This window comes from Delphinapterus leucas, chromosome 17, assembly GCF_059928025.1.
Source record: "Delphinapterus leucas isolate spDelLeu-1000000601 "Yukka" chromosome 17, BTC_Dleu_Yukka2, whole genome shotgun sequence".
Taxonomy (NCBI): domain Eukaryota; kingdom Metazoa; phylum Chordata; class Mammalia; order Artiodactyla; family Monodontidae; genus Delphinapterus; species Delphinapterus leucas.
The window spans coordinates 57,404,126-57,424,179 of record NC_143145.1 but is presented as its reverse complement, the minus strand read 5'-3'; the positions used below and the strand labels follow the sequence as shown (position 1 = coordinate 57,424,179).

Sequence of the window (20,054 nt, the reverse complement as noted above, 5' to 3'; positions counted from 1 at the left end):
GTTATTACAAGATATATAGTTCACTATGCTATACAGCAGGTCCTTGTTGGTAATCTATTTTATATATAGTAGTGTGAATATTTTAATCCCAAACTCCTAATTTATCCTTCCTCTCATCTTTTTCCTTTTTTAAAAAGCACCTAGATTTCCCTGAGATTCTGAAGATACCAGCAAATATATATATATATATATATATATATATATATATACATAAATGATTGTATTTACATGACATTCTGGAAAAGGCAAAACTATAGTAACAAAAAGCAGATCAGTGGTGGCCAGAGATTAAGTGTGGAGAGAGGGGTGACTATAAACACACAGCAGGATTGGGTGTTGGGGTGTGTGGGGCTGTCTGTTCTATATCTTGATTTCTGTGGTACTCACAAGACTTTATACACTTGTCAAAACTCTTAGAACTGTACACCCCAAAATGTGAAGTTTTCTGTACATAAATTTAAAAAGAAAGTGCACTGAATCTTATTAAATTGGCTTCTATAAGAAATGGAGTTTGGAAAAATAGTTGAAATGACAGAGACTCAACTTCTATTTTTTTCTATTGACATCTGTGGAAATCATTTGCTTCTGTATTATTATAATTAGAATAGTCTTAACCATCTTCTTAAATTATGAATTATCAGGACATTATGGCACATAAAGGATAGCAAAGTAAGTACAACTACAGCCTTGGCCAATATTAACAGAACCCCTTAAGCATTATTCCCAGCCCCCATCAAACCTTCTTTGCCTTTCTCTTCCCAGATAGACCCTTATTAAAAGGATATATTGTTTTTTATCCTGAAACACTTGGTGTTTACCAAAAAGCCAAACACCCACCCCATCAGTGGAAACTAATTAATCATGTTCACATATTAGATTGTTTACTGGTAAAACTCAACCATCTTTGGAGTTCTTATTCACATCTGTGTCTCCAGAAGCTCTTTAGCCTGCTCATGTGTTAGTAGCCAAAGACCTTTTCTCTTGGGTAAAAACTGCAAATTTGCTAGTTAATTCGCTAATTTGTTTCCATGCTTTGTGAACAGTGCTCATTTGTCCTCCCTCTTTCCTCAGATTCATGCTGCTTGATTCTCTTCCAGTTTGAACATCTGCCACCTCCCCCCAAGCCCCAAATAAGATGACTACGGTCAATTCATTGCTTACAGATTTCTTTCGTGTGTGTGTATGTGTGTGTGTGTGTTTAATAAAAAAGATAAGAAATGAAGTAGTCTGGAATACTTTTCTAAGGGTCTCTCTGAGAGAAGTAATAGTACTTCTTTTTAAAATAAAGTTTCCAGTTGATATGTGGAGACAAGCAATGTTAACTTAGATCAGTTTAGGGTGATATCTCCCAACCAATTAAAAGGAGCATTTGCTATTTCTAAGCCAGAGATATTCCTATAGGAATATTCTTTACAGTTCTTCTGTTTAGTCAATAGAAACAAAAGACTTAAAGGTTCCCCAGCTATTACTCCTCCTGGTCTCGCCTCCACTCATTTGGCAGCTCATTAAAGAAATAATTTCAGGGTGAGATTTATAATTGGCTCAGCTCACTAAAAATAACATGAGTAACTTCCTGTCTCACTACACTGTGGATACCAAAGATATTGTGAGAGTTTTAGTATCAATATCTTATCTGACTGTCATGTTTGTCACCCCTTCAGCTTCTCTTCAACTCTGGCATGCTGGGAAACTGCTGAGGGGTGTCTCACATGTCTCTTCAATTTATTCTGGATCAGGGCTCACTTTTCATTACAGTTGATCAATGCTTTGCTCTGAAGGCTACCACCCTCCCATCAGTGCTCCATTCTAGGCTGCCGCTTGCCTGTGCTGCCATCTTTGATCAATGTTCAGCTCTGAGCCAAAAGCACCTGCTGCAATATGGCTTCTTAGGCTGTCATCATGAATCCTTCCAGGCTGGTGGCTCTGGGACTGCTTAGAAGTTAGTTGAAAATAAAAGGCTGAAGATTTTTCTCTTCTCCATTACATCTATTGATACAAAAGGAGTCCCACAGCATGACTCTGTGGAACCGCAGAATTACACCTAGACGTTTCCTTCCAGCAGACACCTCTGCACCAGAATGGCTTTAGGTAATGGCCTGCATGTGGCACCAGGGTTGTCCATCAATACTCATGTCTTATTTATGTGGAGTATTAGTACCTGAGTCTATCTTTCCTTAGGATGACTTCTCTCTTAAGGTACTTCTTGGAATTTAAATACTTCTCTCCCCATCCCTCCAGATGGTGTCATATATACATATATATATATATATATATATATATACATATATACATATATATATGCACACACACACACACATATATACACATACTTGAAATTCATTTGCAGACACAGTTCAAATCCTTTTCCTAGGAAACACTTTTGAACTTCTGTATACCAGTAGTTGCAAAGAGATGCCTGGGCAACAGGGGTCTTGCCTGATTCTACCAACAGATATTCCCAAATCTCAGTCCCTTCCCAGCTAGTGCCCCCTTCCACCCTCACATAGAAAATTGACCTCTCCTCATGGAATATTTATGGCAATTAAAATTATGTGATGTCTCATAGATCAATGGAACACAATAGAGACCCCAGAAATAAACCCATGCAACTGTGGCCGATTAGTCTATGATACAGGAGGCAAGAATATACAATGGAGAAAAGACAGTCTCTTTAGCAAGTGGAGTTGGGAAAGCTGGACAGCCACATTTAAATCAATGATGTTAGAACACTCCCTCACACCATACACAAATAAAAACTCAAAATGGCTTAATGGCTTAAACATAAGACAGGACACCATAAAACTCCTAGATGGGAACACAGGGAAAACATTCTCTGACATAAATTGTAGCAATGTTTCCTTAGATCAGTCTCCCAAGGCAAAAGAAATAAAAGCAAAAATAAACAAATGGAACCTAATAAACTTAAAAGCTTTTGCACAGCAAAGGAAACCATCAACAAAACAAAAAGACAACATACAGAATAGGAAAATAATATTTGCAAATGATGCAACCGACAAGAGGATAATATCAAAAATATACAAACAGTTCATGCAACTCAATATCAAAAACAAACAAACAAATAAACAATCCAATCAAAAAATGGGCAGAAGATTTGAATAGATATTTTTCCAAAGAAGACATACAGATTGCTAATAGGAACATGAAAAGATGCTCAATATTGCTAATTATTAGAGAAATGCAAATCAAAACCACAAGATATCACCTCACACCTATTAGAATGGCTATCATCAGAAAGTCTAAATAATAAAAAATGTTAATTATGGGATGTAGAGAAAAAGGAACCCTCCTACACTCTTGGTGGGACTATAAATTGGTTCAGCCACTGTGGAGGACATTATGGAAGTTCCTTAAAAAACTAAAAATAGAGTTACCATATGATCCAGCAATCCCACTCCTGGGTATATATCTCTGAAAAACAAAAACACTAATTTGAAAGATACATGCACCCCAATGTTCATAGCAGCACTTTTTACAATGACCAAGATATGGAAGCAACCCAAGTGTCCATCGACAGATGATTGGATAAAGAAGATGTGGTGTACATATATATATATGAATATTACTCATCCATAAAAAAGAATGAAATATTCCTATTTGTAGCAACGTGGTTAAATCTAGAGAATATTATGCTTAGTGAAGTCAAACAGAGGAAGGTAAATACTATGTGATATCCCTTACATATGGAATCTAAAAAATAATACAAATGAAAGTATATACAAAACAGGAACAGAGAGACATAGAAAACAAACTTATGGTTACCAAAGGGAAGAGAGAGGGGGCAGGGACAAATTAGTGGTATAGGATTAACAGATACAAACTATTATATGTAAGATAGATAAGCAACAAAGATTTACCATATCACACAGGGAATTGTACCCAATATCTTGTAATAAACTATAGAGGAATGCAATCCGCCAAAAATACTGAATCACTATGCTGTACACCTGAAACTAACACAATATGGTAAATCAACTACACTTAAATTTAAAATTGCATTAACTGTCAAAAAAGAAAAGATTAGGTGATGTCTGGGCAGCATTCGCAAACTTTTCTTTCAGGGCTTTAAATAAATGAATGTTTTGCTGAAAGCGTGCTTTTGGTTTTAAGGCTCATTGGATTCGCTGGTAAAATAACCATTCGGCTCATACAAATAAACAGCTTTAATCAATTCTTTAATGAAAGGTGATTTAACTTAATTTTAATATACAATCAATATACAAAAGAATATACAAAAGAATAAGAATATTAAAAAAAGTAACAGGGTATACATCACCGAACTGGGCCGACACCTACTTTCAGATCCAAACAGCAGCTGGGAAGGCCCGAGTAACAGCAATCTGGAGCCCCAATTGGGAAGGGTCCCAGGCAGTGCGTCCACCCCACGGGTGAGACTTCAGGTCGGAGTTCTGGGGACTTCCGTTTATAATTCCAGGCCACAAACTGATATCATCAGTTTGCGGGCAAAAATGCAGCTCTGGTTCAATTGTAACATTGCTGTTAATTTCACCATGTGATTCCCAAGATTTTCCAGATCCCAGGGGCCTGGCCAGGTCCCCAGAGCTCAAGAAATTCCAAGACCCACTCCCTTTCTTATTGTAAGCGCAGCTTGACTTGCTAACAGCAATTGTTAGGTGTGCAAGCAGGTGTGCAGGGTCACAGGTCCGTCAGAGGCTTGCTTCTGCCTCTGAAGCCTAAACAAGACTACTTTATTAATTTTCCCAAGAGTGAAACCAAAACCTCTAAACTGGAATTACTATGCAAATATGATATACTTCAAACAGATCTCAAATATTAATTTTACTAAACCATTATTTTTACTGAAGCAAAATTTTATATTTAACCTTCTAGAAAACCCATATGAACCAGAATTAAACATATTATCTGCATTTTACAGTTGAGAAAAATTGAGGCTTAGTTTCTATAGAGGGCAGCCTCTCCTCTAGCGCTCCTAGTTCCTCTAGGGCAAGTATTCACCTGTGAGTTACTGGTACCTGTAGAGGGCAGGCCATATAGTTGATGCTCAAAAAAGATTGTTGAACTGAAATAGAGGCTCATAATTTGTCCAAATATCGGCATGCCTGAGACTAGGACACAATTCTCCTGGCTCCAGGTTTCCTTTGTTTATCTGCAACAAAAATGTATCTATAATTGCACACTCTGATCACATTACTATGATTATGTTTTTTTATCCTAAGGACCATACTTATCTTCCCCTTACTTTTAGATCAAATATGAGCAGCCCTTCTGCTTCCAAGAGCATTTGCACTTCTTCTCTGGCCCACTTATTTTGTTTGTTTTTTTTTGTTTATTTGTTTGTTTGTTTTAACTCCACTCTCTTCAACCTAGCTAAATGAGACTTCTTATTAGGTTCTTTATCTTTTCTCATACCTTTACTTTCCTTTCTTCTTTATATGCATATGAACGAAATAAATGAGCTCACTATCCTGTTTCCTTTTCTTCCATCACACTAGTCCCTTCTCAACCCCACCTTCGGAGCCAGCGTTAGTCACCTTAAAATTTCCAGGGTCCACTGAACAATGCTGGGCATTCCTGGTGTATTAAGATTCCCTTCCTCTTGAGTGATTCCCATCCATTCTCTGTGACTTGCCTGTGTCACATTCAGATTGTAAACCCAATGGACGAAGAACATAACTAATGCTGTGTTCACGAAATCCAGCAACAAAATGAATATTGCCGGTAGCAGCTATGACTATAACATTCAGAATTTTAATTAACTAGCAGACAATTGCATTAATATAGCTACTTTAAAACTCTCTTGGAACATATTTGACTCATTTTAGTCACTGCTGAAGTAATGAGCACAAGTGAAAAGCTGATGTAATGTTGATAGCCTCAGGAAAAGTTCTCTGGAACAATCTTCAGGGTGTTTTATACCTCAGAACACATAACCTCTTTCGTTGCTAAATCATATCTATTTCAGAAATGTTGCTATTAAGCAGTCAAAGCAGTATATTACATACATTCTCATGTTTTACAGACCATGTATTAATGGGCAAATATGCAGGTTGGTGTGTGGGTAGTTCAACACAGAAATCTTATAATTATTAGTGAGAATTACAGTCTTCCCTCTGTGTGACACTGAAAATCTGAATCTAAAAGCCTAATTATCACTTGCTGCCTTCTCTTTACATGAAATAATAAGACAATCAATCAAGACTCATAAACCTTTGATTTTTCACCTTGAAGGGCATGGGCAATGTCACAAGTGTCATTAACAGCTGGTGTTCTGTACCTAATGCTAATAGAAAACAGGAGGCTATTGGCAAATATGTCCTTGAATTACCTCTGAAAATGGAACTCTTCTCTTTTTGTATAGTAACACATCTCCATCTGAAAGATAATTTGCCTTGTATACAAAAATTTATATAAAAGGCTCATTTCTGAAGATATTCCATGGACAATTCTTTTCTTTTTTTTTCTTTTTTCATTATTTTGCTTTTAATTATCAGAGCATACTTGCTTTACAATGTTGTTAATTTCTACTGTACAGCAAAGTGAATCAGCTATACGTATACATACATTCCCTTTTTTTTGGGATTTCCTTCCCATTTAGGTCACCACAGAGCACTGAGTAGAGTTCCCTGAGCTACACAGTAGGCTCTCCAATGGTTCATTTTAGTTTTTAGGTTTGCCTGACCAGAGGATGTCCCTCTGCTGGCTTGATTTTTCTTCCCAGCAGCACCCAAACTTCCAATCTTCCACCCCTTCAAACCAGGTTATTTGTCCTGGTCTGCACCTTTAGTACTTACAACGGACTTGACTTGGTGAGCAGTGCATGATATGCACAAGGTTTAGATTCCCTCATCCTGCCAGCAACTCATAACCAGGACAAAACTAAGCTAATTCAAATCCTTTAGTTTGCCCTCTAGTCTACCAGTACCGTATTTTTGAGTTGGCACTTTCATTCTGTACCATCTTGCGCACCATTTTTCAACTAAGTATATCATGTTAATTGCTTGACCTAGGCCTCTCATGTGACCTTTTACTGGAAGTGGGGGGTGGGCAAGGGAATGCTTAACAAGCCAGAATGTCCATGTTCTCATCATAGTGCAAAACTAACGGCCTTTCTTGTTGGTTTAACCTGAGGGTGCTGGGGGAATTACAAAAGATACTAGGTCCATCGGCTAGACCGGTAGTTTCCTCTCCAGCCTCACAGTCCCAAAGCCTCCATTTTGGCCCATGCATCCAGCAGGAATTACACTCATCTGTCATCGCTCTCGCATGCATACCTAAACAAGGCCAGGCCAAAGTGCTCCTGGCCCTCTTTCCAAAGCACTTTTTCAGGACACCTGACCCCTCAGGCCTGTTTCTAAGTGGGCTAAGGCCACAGTGGACTTCCAATGAGCCTTTCACGTGACATACACAGGGCTGCAAAAACTTATGGCTGGGATACTTGAAACCAAAGCATAAGCATTTTCACAGGGGGTGGAGATCTGGAGTGGCAGAACTGATTTGCCATGCTCCACTCTCACTGATATTCCAGGAGAAACACTCTGGGACAGGAAGTACAAGTCTGGCACCAGAGTTTAGGACTTTTAATTTGTCCCAAATTTGCTAAAGCAAAAATCATGATAAAACATTCTGCTTTCCTTTATAACCCACCAACGCAAAAACGAAAACAAAAACAAAAAACTCCGTAGGAAAAAAATGGTTTTGTACATGGGAGGAAACAATATAAATTCAAAACTTACAGATAAGGGTTAGCTCTATCACTCATCTCTTTAAAAAGTTTATACGAATATCCAGTCAACACCAACAGGGTTATCTCCCTTGAAATGTTATCTATACGGATTTCCAAGTAGACCACAGGGCTGTATACTGTCTTGGAATGTCCTCAGAAGGCTCCGTCATTGAGCAGGTAACAGAGTAAAAACCTCAGAGTCCTTTCTTTCAAATGTAAGAGGGGAAGACAGGGATAGAAGAAACTATTCAAACTTCGTCTTCTTTCCTTGTGGCTTGTGGTCTCCTCCTCCTCTGCCTCCTCAGAAGCCTCCTCACCCTCCAAAGCCTCCCCAGCCTCGGCCTCCAAATCCACCTCGGCCGCCACCTCGGCCTCCTCCTCGGCCACTGAAGCCACCTTCACCCTTAGGCTTGGCCTAGTCCAAGGTAACTTTGTTTCCATCGATTTCGCCATCTTCCATGGCCTCCTTGACAGCTTTGGTCTCTTCCTCGCTGTTGAAGTCTACAAAACCAAACCCCTTAGAGGATCCAGCCTCCCGGTCAGTGACTATCCTTGCACGAATAGAGCTGTCAAACGACTCCTTTACTGTCTCTTCTGTAGTATCCTCAGATAGACCTTTGACAAACAGAGTTTTGGATGGCTGGCTTCTTGCATTAGGTTGTCCCCTGGGTCCTTGCAACTCCAGCCTGATGGCTCTGCCCTCAATTTCCCTTTTATTACATGAATTTAAAGCTTCTTTAGCATCTTCAAATGATGCAAATTCTATAAATGCATACTCTTTAGATTTGCCATTTTGGTTCTGGGGCACTTTGATAAACGTTGCCTTCTCAAATACTTCCTGAAGAGTTTCTTCCATTGCACTATAGGAGAGGTTGCTTAAAACCAGGGTTTTTGATTCACCAGTCCAAGTGCTATTCTTTCCACCTCTATAGTCTTGACTTTGACCTTTCCCTCCAGTATAGTACAGCGAAATGGATCACCCATCTATCTCTGTTCCCTGCTTTTCTTCCAAGGTTTTCTCTGCATCAGCTTCTGTCCTAAATTCAATATAAGCAATCCCTTTACACTTTCCATCCTTGTTGACTAATCTGATCTCCACAGCATCTTCAAACACTTCTTTTAATTCTTCCTGGGTAACTTTATAAGGAGGATTTTTAGCCAAAAGTGTTCTCACATCTCGTTCTTTCTTACTGTCTTTCCCCTTTGGTTTTTCTAGTTTAATTTCATTGCCAAAGACTTTTAAACCAGTGAGTTCCAAGGCTTTTTCCAGGTCTTCAGCAGATTCAAAATCCACATAGCCAAACTTCCTAGACACACCAATTCTGACATCAACAACTGCAAGATCATTTTTTGCAAAAAGGTCACTGATACCCGTTTTCAATTCAGGAGCAGATTTACTGAAGTTCAGGTTTCCAACAAAGAGATTGAAAGATGTAATCGGTTCTGTGGCTTCCACTTTCTGTTTCTTGGCTTCGGGAGCTGCTTTTTGTTTGGCCATTTCCTTCTTTTGCTTTCCAGATGCTTCTTTGACAAGTTCTTCCTCCTCGTCCTCCTCCTCCTCGTCGTCGTCGTCCTCCTCCTCCTCGTCATCCTCCTCGTCATCCTCCTCATCTTCATCTTCAGCAGTGCTCTTTGCCTTCACAGGAGCAGCTTTTGCTGGAGCTTTCTTTCCTTTGGCTGGTGCAGTCTCCATAGCTTCTTCTTCAGAGTCATCCTCATCCTCGTCATCCTCGTCATCCTCGTCATCCGAGGCAGGAGCAGCAGCTGCTTTCATCACCGTGGGCTCGAATTCATCCTCCTCCTCCTCTTCATCCTCCTCCTCCTACTCTTCACTGTCATCTTCATCTTCCTCATCACTGTCTTCCTTCTTGGCATTCTTGCCGTTCTTTGCTCCCTTGGCTGGAGCGGCTGCTCCCTTCTTACCAGGGGTTGCTACCAATGCTTTGCCTGGTGTGGCTCCCTTTTTGCCAGGTGTTGCTACCGCCTTGGCAGGTGTAATTGTCTTCTTGGCTGGTGTAGCGGCTGTCTTTTTGCCAGGGGTGACAACTGCTTTCTTTGCCGGTGTGGCAACTGCAACCTTTTTTGTTGGGGAAACCATCATCTTCTTTGCTGGAGTTGCGGTAGACTTTTTGCCTTTTTTCTGAGGAATAACAACCTCTTCTCCACTGCTACCATCCTCTTCATCTTCTGACATTTCCTCATCTTCACTGTCTTCTTCTACCTCCTTTGCGGTAGGAGCCATTTTCTTGGGGTCACCTTGATTTTTACCGGCCTTTGCAAGCTTTACCATGATAGCGGCTTAGGACTGCGGAGTGTGTGGCGAGCGAGTTGCACAGATGAGCCCAGAAGAAGCGAAGCAACGTCGATGGCGGCCGCTGATCGCAGAGCTCGTAAGCTTGGCTGCCAGCTAGAGCTCGCGACTCGACAATTCTTTTCTTAATTTTCTGTATCGTAATTAAAATCTATGACCTAAACCAATTTTTATAATATGTAATAATGGAATAAACTCAGAGTATTTAAATTATTATTCTTATTGATACATTTTGAGTCATCCATTTCTATAAAGAAAATTCAAATGTATTTTAACTAAATTCTATAAAATTTTACTGCATTCTTGTGCTAAACACTAGGATTGTGAGGCAGGTGTGGAGGTCTTTGCCTTCTTGGAGGTCACAGTTGATGAAGGAAAACATTAAATAGGTAATCATGGGACTGCTGAATGCTACAACTGGGGAAAAACAGGCAACTATAGGAGCATATGAAAATATGATTTAACTTAAGCAGAAGAGCCATCACCTCATGACTTAGGAAATGGTCCATTGTGGCCAATAAACTTTTCCACTCACCAGAGTCAGAACTAACTCTTTCTACACAAACCAATTCAGCAGGGCAAGGGCCAACCTAGTTAGCTCTATTGGTAATAGTCTGGAGCTATTGAAGTAGAAATTTTAGTTCCATTTTAGATCACTTGGCTTCCCGCAAGAGGACACTCTCCTCTCTCCCCACCCTACCCTGGCTAGTTGCCCCAGTCTCCAGCAAAATGTGTAAAATGGAAACTGCGTATAAGTATATGAATGAGTCGGCATAAACTCTCCTTCACTGGCAAGTCTAAGGAAAAGGTCCTGCTGATTGGGTCAGCAGCTGCATTTGCATGTGACTATGAAACCTATTATTACTCAGACAATACTTGGAAACATCCTTGAATGTAAATAAGAAGTTGAGATAGTGCCAGTTGTTTATTAAAATGCTTTTTAAATATTTGGAGTAAAGAAGAAGTGATATTTCATGGAGTCTAGAGCCAGAATTATGTATATTAAAAGCCATATTAAACTTTTCAAAACTATTCTGCTAAGCAAGAAAATGAAGGTAGGCAGGTTTTAATAAAAGCTTTTAGAATGGGCAATCAGAGTATTCCTTACACATGGCAATCAAAAATATCTGTAGATTGAATGAATTACTGCAAAGCTGAATCAGTGGGCTTGGGTTCTTGCCGTGTAAAACACCTTATGAAGAACCTAGTTTGCCTTATAGCAGGATACACAAGATCTAATTGCATGGACAAGATAGCATTTTTCTCCATTTTACTCTTGATGCCCGCTTTTCAGTGGTCATTTCAGCATTAACTTCCTCTCAAGGAGAAAGTGATAATATAACAGGATCCTTTCCAGATCATGTTCCCAGACTTTGTTAAGATTATTGGCTTGAAAGAAAGCACACAGCAGCCCTGACTGTAAGTCCCCTGGGCATGAAGTAGCAGCTCTCTGCTGACATGCTGCAGCATGAGGGTAAGAAGAAGCAGAGTATTAAAGGAAGAAGAAGCTGCTTATTCCAAACTGATAATGATCAAGACCCTCTAATACATAAACAGTAAGACACAGATCACAGGCTTGATCGTGTCCTAGATAAAATCCCTAAAAATAAGAGCCTAAATGTCCACCTTATGTCTGGCATTCTGTGTGTCCCTTCAGGGTACATCTTTGTCTGTGGTTTACCTATTTTGGACATATGAATGTCTTGACAGCTGGCAAAAAGCTAGTATTGTGATCAAAACGTTCAAACTGAGAGCAAGAGAATATTTTCAAATGAGTGCTAGATAGTTTCATTCCTCAATCCCTTGTTAGGTCTGTGCCCCTTATCAGCAGAAAGTGACCAGAGCCGTCATTGCCCCTCTTTCCCCAAGACTGAGAAATGATCAAAAAATGGGGGAACTGAAACAGTGAGCAATCAGTCAAATCCATTTCACCTGCATTCACTAATTAAGGTCGTCTACAGAAGACTTGCTTGTCCTCCAAGCAGCACCTAAACAATAAGATGTTGCCCCAGTTGTTTTCCAGGAACTGGGGTCAGCTGTGTCTAGTTTGAGCTTAGCTATTAAGACAGGTTAGGACCACTGGCCCTACAAATGGGCATAAACAAGGGTCTGCTTGGTGATCTTTTGATGTCAGAGGGCATAAAACTCCACCCTCAGGTCATGCTAAGCAACTCCACTTTTAAATGTGCAAAGGACTGTAGCTTAGTTACCTCTGCACAGAACTGCGGTTACTGCACCTTTTTCTAATCACCTTTAGCCACGCTCGCTCCCCATTCCTCAGACGGCCCTACTTATTTACTCTTTATTCCACAAATACCCTAGCCCTCTGCCCTTGGGAAGGCATATCTGAGATTTGTTCTTCTCTCCTCACTTTGCTGCCTTGCGAATAAACCCTCTCTTTTTTTTTTCTTTTTTTTTTTTAACATCTTTATTGGAGTATAATTGCTTTACAATGGTGTGTTAGTTTCTGCATATGCATGTATCCCCATATCTCTTCCCTCTTGGGTCTCCCGCCCTCCCACCCTCCCTATCCCACCCCTCTAGGTGATCACAAAGCACCGAGATGATCTCCCTGTGCTATGCGACTGCTTTCCGTTAGCTATTTTACATTTCGTAGTATATATAAGTCCATGTCATTCTCTCACTTCATCCCAGCTTACCCTTCACCCTCCCCATGTTCTCAAGTCCATTCTCTGGTAGGTCTGTGTCTTTATTCCTGTCCTGCCCCTAGGCTCTTCATAACCACTTTTTGTTTGTTTGTTTTAGATTCCATATATATGTGTTAGCATACAGTATTTGTTTTTCTATTTCTGACTTATTTCACTCTGTATGACAGACTCTATCTAGGTCCATCCACCTCACTACAAATAACTCAGTTTCACTTCTTTTTATGGCTGAGTAATATTCCATTGTATATATGTGCCACATCTTCTTTGTCCAATCATCTGTTGATGGACACATAGGTTGATTCCATGTCCTAGCTATTGTAAATAGAGCGCAATGAACATTTTGGTACATGACAGTTTTTGAATTATGGTTTTTCTCAGGGTATATGCTCAGTAATGGGATTGCTGGGTCATATGGTAGTTCCATTTTTAGTCTTTTAAGGAACCTCCATACTGTTCTCCATAGTGGCTGTATCAATTTACATTCCCAGCAACAGTGCAAGAGGGTTCCCTCTTCTCCACACCCTATCCAGCATTTATTGTTTGTAGATATTTTGATGATGGCTGTTCTGACTGGTGTGAGGTGATACCTCACTGTAGTTTTGACTTGCATTTCTCTAATGATTAGTGATGTTGAGCATTCTTTCATGTGTTTGTTGGCAATCTGTATATCTTCTTTGGAGAAATGTCTATTTAGGTCTTCTGTCCATTTTTGGATTGGGCTCTTTGGTTTTTGATATTGAGCTGCAAGAGCTCCTTCTAAATTTTGGAGATTAATCCTTTGTCAGTTGCTTCACTTGCAAATATTTTCTCCCATTCTGAGGGTTGTCTTTTCGTCTGGTTTATAGTTTCCTTTGCTATGCAAAAATTTTAAGTTTAATTAGGTCTCATTTGTTTCTCCTTGTTTTTATTCCCATTTCGCTAGGAGGTGGGTCAATAAGGATCTTGCTGTGATTTATGTCATAGAGTGTTCTACCTATGTTTTCCTCTAAGAGTTTGATAGTGTCTGGCCTTACATTTAGGTCTTTAGTCCATATTGAGTTTATTTTTCTGTATGGTGTTACGGAGTGTTCTAATTTCATTAACTTACATATAGCTGTCCAGTTTTCCTAGCACCATTTATTGAAGAGGCTGTCTTTTCTCCATTGTATATTCTTGCCTCCTTTATCAAAGATAAGGTGACCATATGTGCGTGGGTTTATCTCTGGGCTTTCTATCCTGTTCCATTAATCTATATTTCTGTTTTTGTGCCAGTACCAAACTTTCTTGATTACTGTTGCTTTCTAGTATAGTCTGAAGTCAGGGAGCATGATTCCTCCAGCTCCGTTTTTCTTTCTCAAGATTGCTTTGGCTATTCGGGGTCTTTTCTGTTTCCATACAAATTGTAAAATGTTTTGTTCTAGTTCTGTGAAAAATGACAGTGGTAGTTTGATAGGGATTGCACTGAATCTGTAGATTGCTTTAGGTAGTATAGTCATTTTCACAATGTTGATTCTTCCAATCCAAGAATATGGTATATCTCTCCATCTGTTTGTATCATCTTTAATTTCTTTCATCAGTATATTATAGTTTTCTGCATAAAGGCCTTTGTCTCCTTAGGTAGGTTTATTCCTAGGTATTTTATTCTTTTTGTTGCAGTGGTAATTGGGAGTGTTTCCTTAATTTTTCTTTCAGATATTTCATCATTAGTGTATAGGAATGCAAGAGATTTCTGTGCATTAATTTTGTATCCTGCTACTTTACCAAGTTCATTGATTAGCTCTAGTAGTTTTCTGGTAGCATCTTTAAGATTCTCTATGTATAGTATCATGTCATCTGCAAACAGTGACAGTTTTACTTCTTCTTTTCTGATTTGGATTCCTTTTATTTCTTTTTCTTCTCTGATTGTTGTGGCTAAAACTTCCAAAACAATGTTGAATAATAGTGGTGAGAGTGGGCAACTTTGTCTTGTTCCTGATCTTAGTGGAAATGGTTTCAGTTTTTCACCATTGAGAACAATGTTGGCTGTGGGTTTGTCATATATGTCATATATGTGGGCCTTTATTATGTTGAGGTAAGTTCTCTCTATGCCTACTTTCTGGAGAGTTTTTATCATAAATGGGTGTTGTATTTTGTCAAAAGCTTTTTCTGCATCTATTGAGATGATCATATGGTTTTTTGTCTTCAATTTGTTATTATGGTGTATCACATTGATTGATTTGCAAATATTGAAGAATCCTTGCATCCCTGGGAGAAACTCCACTTGATCATGGTGTATGATCCTTTTAATGTGCTGTTGGATTCTGTCTGCTAGTATTTTGTTGAGGATTTTTGCATCTATGTTCATCAGTGATATTGGTCTGTAGTTTTCCTTCTTTGTGACATCTTTGTCTGGTTTTGGTATCAGGGTGATGGTGGCCTTGTAGAATGAGTTTGGGAGTGTTCCTCTCTCTGCTAAATTTTGGAAGAGTTTGAGAAGGATAGGTGTTAGCTCTTCTCTAAATGTTTGATAGAATTCACCTATGAAGCCATCCAGACCTTCGCTTTTGTTTGTTGGAAGATTTTTAATTGCAGTTTCAATTTCAGTGCTTGTGATTGGTCAGTTCATAGTTTCTGTTTCCTCCTGGTTCAGTCTCAGAAGGTTGTACTTTTCTAAGTCTTTGTCCGTTTCTTCCAGGTTGTCCACTTTATTGGCATAGAGTTGCTTGTAGTAATCTCTCATGATCCTTTGTATTTCTGCAGTGTCAGTTGTTACTTCTACTTTTTCATTTCTAATTCTGTTGATTTGAGTCTTCTCTCTTTTTTTCTTGATGAGTCTGGCTATTGGTTTATCAATTTTGTTTATCTTCTTGAAGACCAGCTTTTAGTTTTATTGATCTTTGCTGTTGTTTTCCTCATTTCTTTTTCATTTATTTCTGCTCTGATCTTTATGATTTCTTTCCTTCTGCTAACTTTGGGGTTTTTGGTTCTTCTTTCTCTAATTGCTTTAGGTGTAAGTTTAGGTTTATTTGAGATGTTTCTTGTTTCTTAAGGTAGGATTGTATTGCTATAAACTTCCCTCCTAGAACTGCTTTTGCTGCATCCCATAGGTTTTGGGTGGTCGTGTTTTCATTGTCATTTGTTTCTAGGTTTTTTTTTTTTTTTCTTTTTGCGGTACGCGGGCCTCTCACTGTTGTGGCCTCTCCCATTGCAGAGCACAGGCTCTGGACGTGCAGGCTCAGCAGCCATGGCTCACGGGCCTAGCTGCTCCGCAACATGTGGGATCTTCCCGGACCGGGACACGAACCCTTGTCCCCTGTATTGGTAGACGGACTCTCAACCACTGCACCACCAGGGAAGCTCTGCTTCTAGGTATTTTTTGATTTCCTCTTTGATTTCTTCAGTGATCTCTTGGTTATTAAGTAGTGTATTCTTTAGCCTCCATGTGTTTGTATTTTTTGCAGATTTTTTCCTGCAATTGATATCTACTCTCATAGTGTTGTGGTCGGAAAAGATACTTGATACGATTTCAATTTTCTTTCAGTCTTGTTTAATGTGTCATTTAAAGCTTGTGTTTCTTTATTTATTTTCATTTTGGATGATCTGTCCATTGGTGAAAGTGGGGTGTTAAAGTCCCCTACTATGATTGTGTTACTGTCGATTTCCCCTTTTATGGCTGTTAGCATTTGCCTTGTGTATTGAGGGGCTCCTATGTTGGGTGTATAAATATTTACAGTTGTTATACCTTCTTCTTGGATCGATCCCTTCATCATGATATAGTATCCTTCTTTGTCTCTTGTACTAGTTTTTATTTTAAAGTCTATTTTGCCTGATATGGGAATTGCTACTCCAGCTTTCTTTTGATTTCCATTTGCATGTAATATCTTTTTCCATCCCCTCACTTTTAGTCTGTATATGTCCCTAGGTCTGACGTGGGTCTCTTGTAGACAGCATACATATGGGTCTTGTTTTTGTATCCATTCAGTCAGTCTACGTCTTTTGGTGAGAGCATTTAAACCATTTACCTTTAAGGTAATTATCGATATGTATGTTCCTATTACCATTTTCTTAATTGTTTTGGGTTTGTTATTTTATGTCTTTTCCTTCTCTTGTGTTTCCTGCCTAGAGAAGTTCCTTTAGCATTTGTTGTAAAGCTGGTTTGATGCGGCTGAATTCTCTAAGGTTTTGCCTTTCTGTAAAGGTTTTAATTTCTCTGTCGAATCTGAATGAGATCCTTGCTGGGTAGGGTAATCTTGGTTGTAGGTTTTTCCCATTCATCACTTTAAATATGTTCTGACAATCCTTTCTGGCTTGCAGCATTTATGCTGAAAGATCAGCTGTTAACCTTATGTGGATTCACTTGTATGTTACTTGTTGTTTTTCCCTTGCTGCTTTTAATATTTGTTCTTTGTATTTTATTTTTGATAGTTTGATTAATATGTTTCTTGGTGTGTTTCTCCTTGGATTTATCCTGTATGGGACTCTCTGTGCTTCCTGGACTAGATTAACTATTTCCTTTCCCATATTAGGGAAGTTTTCAACTATAATCTCTTCAAATATTTTCTCAGCCCCTTTCTTTTTCTCTTCTTCTGGGAACCCTATAATTTGAATGTAGGTGCATTTAATGTGGTCCCAGAGTTCTCTGAGACTGTCCTCAATTATTTTCATTCTTTTTTCTATATTCTGCTCTGTGGTAGTTATTTCCACTATTTTATCTTCCAGGTCTCTTATTCGTTTTTCTGCCTCAGTTATTCTGCTATTGATTCCTTCTAGAGAATTTTTAATTTCATTTATTGTGCTGTTCATCATTGTTTGTTTGCTCTTTAGTTCTTCTAGTTCCTTGTTAAACATTTCTTGTATTTTCTGCATTGTATTTCCAAGATTTTGGATCATATTTACTATCATTATTCTGAATTCTTTTTCAGGTAGACTGCCTATTTCCTCTTCACTTGTTAGGTCTGGTGGGTATTTACCTTGCCCCTTCATCTGCTGTGTGTTTCTCTGTCTTCTCATTTTGCTTCACTTACTGTGTTTGGGGTCTCCTTTTCACAGGCTGCAGTTTTGTAGTTCTTGTTGTTTTCGGTGTCTGCCCCCAGTGGCTATGGTTGGTTCAGTGTGTTGTGTAAGCTTCCTGGTGGAGAGGACTAGTGCCTGTGTTCTGGTGGATGAGGCTGGATCTTGTCTTTCTGGTGGGCAGGACCATGTCTGGTGTGTTTTGGGATGTCTGTGACCTTATGTTCATTTTAGGCAGCCTTTCTGCTAGTGAGTGGGGTTGTGTTCCTGTCTTGCTAGTTGTTTGGCATCGGGTGCCCAGCACTGTAGCTTGCTGGTCATTGAGTGGAGCTGGGTCTTGGAATTCAGATGGAGATCTCTGGGAGATTTTCATCATTTGATATTGCCTGGAGCTGGGAGGTCTCTGGTGGACTAATGTCCTGAACTTGGCTCTCCCACCTCAGAGGCACAGGCTCGACACCTGGCCGGAGCACCAAGACCCTGTCATCCACACAGCAATTCGGCTCACTCTCCAGTTCTAAACCCTCTCTTTCTTGCAAACATCAGCATCTCAGCATTTCGGCTTCATGCACATCTGGTTAAACAAACCTGGTTTGGTAACAATTTCTATTATGACACTTCTCTCTCCTTCATGAACAATAACCCTTAGGGAAACTTGGGATTTTCTTCTGCCAGACGAGCTCAGCCAGGGCCTTTTAATCCATCTAATAGCCTTGATTTCCAAAGGAGGAAGAATTGTGTTCTCAATCTTTTGCCAGGGGTTATAACTCAGGAGAAGAGTATTTGACTGCAATCTTTATCTTCCTGGAAGACTAAATAGCCCCTTATTCAAATGCCCCACTACTCCTGGAACTGCATTCTACCTTCACAAACTAAAGAATAGTTAGGAATTCTATGACAAACAAAGAATATTGCCCTGTTACACACCTCCCCTGGAATATTGGATATTTGTTTGGTGTGTTTTGTTCTTATAGAATCATAGCTAAAAGCATTTCAAATAAATATTCCCAAAACAAAGCCAATCTGCTTCAATGTGACTTGTAATCTCCTCTGGTAAGCAAAGCAGTCACTCATAACTTTTATACTGCAAATTTTCTTGGAAAACAATATAAAAAAGCCACCTCCCCCACCCCAGTTTTGTTCTGCTTGCTGGGTATTCCAATGTACAGGGTGACATTTAAAAACCTCCTGATTAGTTGTACATGTCAAACCGAATCCACTTAATTTCTTATTTTGTCTTTACCTAGAGTACGAATCTACAGGAAACTGTGTCCCTTTCCTTCCTTCATCTCCTTTTCTTTGTGTATGAGTCTTCTCAGGCTGCCATAATAAAATACCACAGACTGGGTGACTTAGAAATTTATTTTTCATGGTTGTGGAGGCTGGAAGTCCCAGATCAAGTCCAGCAGGGTTTGGTTTCTGGTGGGAAATCTCTTCCCAGCTTATGGTCAGCCACCTCCTCACTATGGCCTCACATGGCCTTTCCTCTCAGCACATACAGAAAGAGAGACATCACTCTCTCTTCCTCTTCTTATGAGGCCGCCAATCCTATGGAATTAGGGCCCCACACTTCTGGCCTCATTTAACCTCAGTTACCTCATAAAGGCCCTATTTCTCAGTATAGTCACATTGGGGGACTTCAACATATGAATTTTGGAGGGACACAGTGCAGTCCATAGCACCTTCCTTATGTCTTCACTATGCCCCGAATTCAATGTTTCATTCCTGTGACTGTTGATAAACTTTTCATAACAATACACTTATTCAATATCTAAATGCTAGGAGGTAAGAATGATGACAGACTAGGACATGATATTACTGTCATTAACAAATTGCAATCATCTCAAGGATGTTACTTCTTTCTTACCAGAAAGAACACAAATAAACTAATATCAGCCTAAGAACATGCTCCCTCTCCTGCATTTATTCTTATTAAACCAAAGAAGTTAAAGTCAGAAAAAAAATAAGGTCAAAATAAAGGAGAAGCTGCAGGCACATTACTGGTATCTAAACTTCCAGTTGATGAGCAAAACCACAGCCAGAGAACTGCCTGTAACCTCTGGCTCAAGCAGAATTGATCAATAAGCAGATGAGTACATTTTTCTATTTTCATTTCAAGAAATGTTTTTTCCTAGGGTCATAAGAAATTTAATTTTAAATATTCAATATAATGGTAGATTGCTATTAACTAATATAGTCTCATCAATAAATACAATTATGCTTTGATTAATTTATGATCTATTTTTCTAAAAAATTAGAAAATTGATTATTACCAAACAAACTTTACAGAAAAGAAAAACACAACATTATCATTGGGAAAATTCACAAGAGCCACGTTACATAAGTTTTACTTCCTGAGATTTGTCCTGACAATAAATTCTAG

General features: G+C 39.1%; 1 pseudogene; it reads right to left on the bottom strand.

Annotated features, from left to right (window-relative positions):
• Positions 1–7,755: 7,755 nt before the first annotated feature.
• On the bottom strand, positions 7,756–10,101 carry LOC111164960 (nucleolin pseudogene; annotated as a pseudogene).
• Positions 10,102–20,054: the final 9,953 nt, after the last annotated feature.